This window comes from Suricata suricatta, chromosome X (assembly GCF_006229205.1).
Source record: "Suricata suricatta isolate VVHF042 chromosome X, meerkat_22Aug2017_6uvM2_HiC, whole genome shotgun sequence".
Lineage (NCBI taxonomy): Eukaryota > Metazoa > Chordata > Mammalia > Carnivora > Herpestidae > Suricata > Suricata suricatta.
Genome location: NC_043717.1, coordinates 65801281 through 65806671, shown reverse-complemented (window position 1 = coordinate 65806671; position 5391 = coordinate 65801281). Strand labels below are relative to the sequence as shown.

Here is a 5391-nt window from a genome sequence, read left to right as displayed (position 1 = left end):
ATTCCAACAGTTTACTCTAGTTTTAATTACACACTGTACCACTGTATCTTAATTACAACTAAGACCAGTATTTTCTTCACAGTAAGACACTGATAACTAGGAAGTTGATTTTTTTCAACACTAAACAGTAATCACACAGCAAATGAGTATTGTGCAAGAGAACAAACACATGTCAGCCTTTGCTATTTAGGCAAACTGACTGAACATTTAGTTATATTTACTGTAAAGGCAAGGCCATGGGTGGTTTTCTGGAGGTCTTTGCAATTCATAGCAGAGTTACTTCAGAAGAGACACTGAAATTTCAATTACTCACTTATTTAACTGGCAACTATTCATTTAGTTAGGCAAAGGCACGGTAACATGTTGCGCAGGATGTTTTATTGAATTTTTTAATAACTGTGGGATTAACTATAACTCATGAAAACTCCACTTTTTTTCTATTTTATAAAACACCATTAAAAGTAATTGCACCCATTAGTAAGTAGAACTGTAAAAGTGTGAAAACAAAGTGCTATGATTGCACTTCCAATAAAGTGTCTCTTAAAATACAGCACCGCTGTTGCTAATCAACTGTTTTTAATATTAAAATAAACTGTTTTTAACAGCAGCATTAGGTTTAGTTAACTTAAGCTACAGGTTGCATTTATTTAAATGCAGTCTCCATGGCAACAAAAGCCCATTATATTCTGGAATATCTTTGCTACCAAGTGGCACCTTTAACTCCCAAGAAGGCGGAGACGACTCTGGAGCCCTCTAGGACACTGCACACCTAAGCGGCTTGTTAGCGCAGAATCAGTTTGGCACAAGTGGACTGTGATTCGTCTGGAGCCTGGAGAGGTGCGGTTCACACTAAATGTACTTGTTCAAGCCAGTTGCTTGAAGTCTGAGGTGTTTGGCTTGAAAAGTCTGCGTCATCTCCCTTGCTGGCTGCCTCATTACTTCCAATGTCAACTTGAGGTGCTGATTCCCCAGCTGAAGTATTTTCTTCCAAAAGGTTTTCTTCTTCTACTTGGGTTCCCCTACCTTCACTGACCATGGCATCTTGAAACACTGAATCTTCTTCTGGTGGCACCAGTTCCACATCCCTCTTACCTTCTGACTCATCTGTGACACAGGGGAGCTGGGAATCTGCACTGACTTCTGTAACTGCTGGAGGAATCAGGGCTTTACTCTGAGGGTTCATGTCATGAAACCAAGCAGTGATATTGCCAAGAAGATTGTCATTGATGTTGGCATCCTGGCCGGTTGAATCAGGGTCACTGGATGAGGGATAGAATTCACTTCTTGCCTCACTGAGAGGGTGTGAACTCAGAGTGTCAGTTGAAAATGGGTCACTCTCTGCTCCTAATCTCATGAGGCTGTCACCAAGTTCCAACAGCTCAGAGCTGCTCAGTGCAGCCCAAGGGCTATCTGTGTTCCTTGGGACCACCTCTAGCCTGGAAGGTAAAGAGGTACCTATTGCTCCTAAGGGTGCTTCATTATTGAGAAAGTCTCTATTTTCCTCATCAATGGCCAGCCCGGATTCTTGCAGTGATAACTATATTGCAAGAAGTATATTGGGATCATCTTCATCCAAGGAACTCAGAGCCTGAAGAGAGTCCTGGTTTTCAGAGCGATTGGCAGGGGTGTAGTCACGCAGGGAAGAGCTGTGCAGCACACTCATGGATGCAGAGCTGACCACGGAGGCGCCAGACCTGCAGCCACTGTCACCATCTGGGATGTCTAATGTGCTTTCACTCGGCTCCTCAGGGTCTGGAGGGTTACTGAGCAGACTATGCACATCTCCTCGACGGCGCTGCTGTCTGTGCCTTCTCCGATACTCAGGTGATGTAAATGCTAAATATTCCCAATCCCACGTTCCACCAGCAAAGCTGCACCTTGGAGCTTCTGGTGAGTCTGCAGGAGCAACTCCCGGAGCCACAGATGCCAGGAATTCTTGTCTCTTCTGCTGCACAAGGCATGCTGCCTTGATGATCTTGTGGCGGGGTGTGCGAAGGTAAGGCCTACTGACTTTTTGGGCAAGGTCTTCAGTAACCATTTCTAGGTCTGTTTCCACGAGTTCAAAAATTTCTTTCTTTGTGCTTTTAGGTTCCAAGAAAAATCCATATGGATAAGAACACTTGAGAATGCGTCGAGTTAAGAGCACATGAACTGCATCTTCAATGAAAGTGGTATCTGGACAGCCTCCTTCTGTTCCTTTGAGAGCTCTACTCAACTGCTCCATCTTTTCTTTGGCTGTTTTAAGAAGGCGTTGTTCGAACTGATAGCTATCTTCATGGTTTTTAAATCTTGTATAATAGTGCATAAATCTGTCAAGTTCCTGAAATCGTTTGTGTTTTTTTCTCAGCCTCCACAGTCATTTCCTTGGATTGCTCCTCCACATGCTGTATGACTTCATAGCTAGTACATCTGTAATAACCTCCTGTGGAAGAACTATGCTTTTTCAATTCTTCTAGGCAAATCCAGCAAAAGTCATACTTGCATCCCTCATTCTTCTGTATTGGAGACTTACAGTTAGCACAAGGCTTGGAGTTAGTTAACAACCAGAGACAATTGGCAGCATCTTCATAAGCTTCACTAACTCCTACAAGTTCTTCTGGTTTCATTTCAGTTATTTTTTGTAGCCAATTTTTCCATGTTGGCAGTCACAAGGCTCATGTGCTTCACCAAGGCACTCCTAGCAGAACAGGTGTCCTTTTCCACAGTCCACAGTGGGAGCTCTGAGCAAGGGAAAGCTGAGTCTATCAGACCCAGATGTATTTGACCCTTGTTTTGTAAGTCTGACTGCTCTTTCACAGCCTGGAGTAGGACACCATTTAATGGCAGGATTATTTTCAACAAAGGCCTTAATATCAAACTGTAGGTATCATTTTTCCATCTCCTTAGAAACTACAGTTTCTATGATATCCACAGGCACAAGTTGGAAGCAATCATATGCAGGGCAGAAAATGTTGTGAGCTTCACCTTCTTGAATTTTCAGATTCAAAAATGACTCCCAACATCCTCTACAAAAGTCATGTCCACAGGGCATATCCACTGGGTCTTCAAATACAGAAATACTGCACATACAAATATCACACAAACTGGTGTCCAAATCTCCAGGAGATAAACTTATTTCATCTGGAGAGGTGACAGAAGAGCGTGTAGTCCTTGAAGTTCTGGGAGAAGGGAGTGTGTCCCAGGCATTATATCCACTTGGTGGTGGAGTTGGCATTTGAACACCTGATCATTGGCAGCAGTTCTCTGGGTTGGACATCCAAGCTTCAAGTAATTTCTCCCTGTCTCAGTCATGAGCTCGAAGTAAAGCTTCAGCAGTAAACAGTGGAGCCTGAAGCATGTCTGCAGTTACCACAATAAGCATATCTTTCAATTTACGAAGATCCCGAGGCCTTAATCCTTCATATGATCCTCGTTTGTCTGATGCAGCATATTCAGCTTCTATTTCTTCACCTTCAGGATCTTGTGAGAATACCATTTGTGATTCCAGATTGAGGGCCAAATCTTTGTGGTGCTGCTTTTCAGCACAATCACAAGGAGTATCTTTATTCTCATTCTCCGCAAACAAGTCTCCTCCATGTTTTACTAAAAGTTCTACACAGGTTTTCATCCTTGAGGCGGCAGCATAGTGCAGGGGTGTGGTTTTTTTTTTGTTGTTGTCAACAGCATCAATAGCTGCTCTCTCATATTCGCCTTGGTCAAGTTTTGCTCCTTTCCATCTTAAGATCATCTGCAGACAATCCGCTCTTCTGAAATCATCTTCTGCAGGGCGTGCTAAGCGAGGATGAAGGGCTCCTTCAGATATCATAATTTGAGGTCCCATACACAACAAATGCATAGATGTTTCATTGTGCACATTCCGTTTATTTCGATTTCCATCTCTTCCAAAAAGAAAAGTCCCGAGTATTCTATACATTCCATGTCTAGCAGCATAGTGTAATGGAGTGTTGTGAACATTATGAACCTGTATGGTCACTATGAATTCTTGTTGTAAGAGTGTTGTATACATGTGTTTGTATGTGCACATGTCTGTGTACATGTACTTGTGAGTAAAAATTAACAATAAATGAAAATAAGGATTTTATATCCATGTGAATTTTGTACCAAGGACTTTACCTAATTTTTTATATTTATCAGTATAATATTCTTCTGTATGATGTTTTAGTATTGACACCTTGATTAAATTCTGACAGCCTAGATCAAAAGTACATAAACTTTTTCTGTAAAGTGCCAGGTAATAAACATTTTGGGTTTGTTGGTGGTATGGTGTCTGTTGAAACCCTTCAAATGTGCCATTCTAGTGTAAAAGCCAACCATAGACAGTTCATAAACAAATGAGTAGGGCTGTGTTACAATAAAACTGTATTTAAAAAATAATGGACTGATGCTAGGACTTCCAGCACTATGTTGAACAACAGTGGTGAGAGTGGGCACCCCTGTCATGTTCCTGATCTCAGGGGGAAAGCTCTCAGTTTTTCCCCATTGAGGATGATATTAGCTGTGGGTTTTTCATAAACTGCTCTTATAATGTTTAGGTAAGTTCCTTCTATTCCGACTTTCTCAAGGGTTTTTATTAAGAAAGGGTGCTGTATTTTGTCAAATGCTTTTTCTGCATCTATCAACAGGATCATATGGTTTTATCCTTTTTTTTTGGTTAATGTGATGGATCACATTGATGGATTTGCAGATATTGAACCATCCCTGTAACTCAGGAATGAATCCCACATGATCATGATGGATAATTCTTTTTATATGCTGTTGAATTCGATTTGTTAGTATCTTGTTGAGTATTTTTGCATCTGTATTCATTAAGGATATTGGTCTGTAGTTCTCTTTTTTGACTGGGTCTCTGTCTGGTTTGGGTATGAAGGTGATGCTGGCTTCGTAGAATGAGTTTGGAAGCTTCCCTTCTATTTCTATTTTTTGGAATAGTTTGAGAAGAATGGGTATGAGCTCTGTTTTAAATGTCTGCTAGAATTCCCCTGGGAAGCCATCTGGCCCTGGTCTCTTATTCGTTGGGAGAGTTTTGATAACGGATTCAATTTCTTCACTGGTTATTGGTCTATTCATGCTTTCTAAATCTTCCTGTTTGAATTTTGGTAGTGCATGTGTATTTAGGAATTTGTCCATCTCTTCTGTGTTGTTCAGTTTGTTGGCATATAGTTTTTCATAGTAATCTCTGATGATTGCTTGTATTTCTAAGGGATTGGTTGTAATAGATCCTTATTCATTCATGATTTTGTCTATCTGGGTGCTCTCTCTTTTTTTTCTGAGGAGCCTGGCTAGAGGTTTATTGATTTTGTTTATTTTTTCAAAGAACCAACTCCTGGTTTCATTAATCTGCTCGACTGTCCTTTTGGATTCTATATTGTTTATTTCTGCCCTGATCTTTCT

General features: G+C 40.9%; 1 pseudogene; it reads right to left on the bottom strand.

Annotated features, from left to right (window-relative positions):
* Window positions 1-807: 807 nt before the first annotated feature.
* On the bottom strand, window positions 808-4024 carry LOC115283439 (annotated as a pseudogene).
* Between the last annotated feature and the right edge of the window lie 1367 nt (window positions 4025-5391).